General features: G+C 37.8%; 1 protein-coding gene across 3 annotated transcripts in view; it reads right to left on the reverse strand.

Annotated features, from left to right (window-relative positions):
• si:ch211-243j20.2 (uridine-cytidine kinase-like 1) overlaps nucleotides 1-233 on the reverse strand; it is an 11816-nt gene that overhangs the window by 5097 nt on the left and 6486 nt on the right. The window lies entirely within an intron of this gene.

Genomic DNA, 233 nt, shown 5'->3' on the forward strand with positions numbered 1-233 from the left:
TGGCATCTTTAATACGATAAATGAAGTATCGCGATATTTCTAATCTGGATCTTTAACTGTGCAGAAGTGGAGCTTCATCATCATCATCTCCATCATCATCATCATCTTCATCATCTCCATCATCATCTCCATCATCATCATCATCTCCATCATCATCATCATCATCTTCATCATCTCCATCATCATCTCCATCATCATCATCATCATCTTCATCATCTCCATCATCATCTCCA

This window comes from Oryzias melastigma, linkage group LG24, assembly GCF_002922805.2.
Source record: "Oryzias melastigma strain HK-1 linkage group LG24, ASM292280v2, whole genome shotgun sequence".
In the NCBI taxonomy this organism is placed as follows: Eukaryota; Metazoa; Chordata; class Actinopteri; order Beloniformes; family Adrianichthyidae; genus Oryzias; species Oryzias melastigma.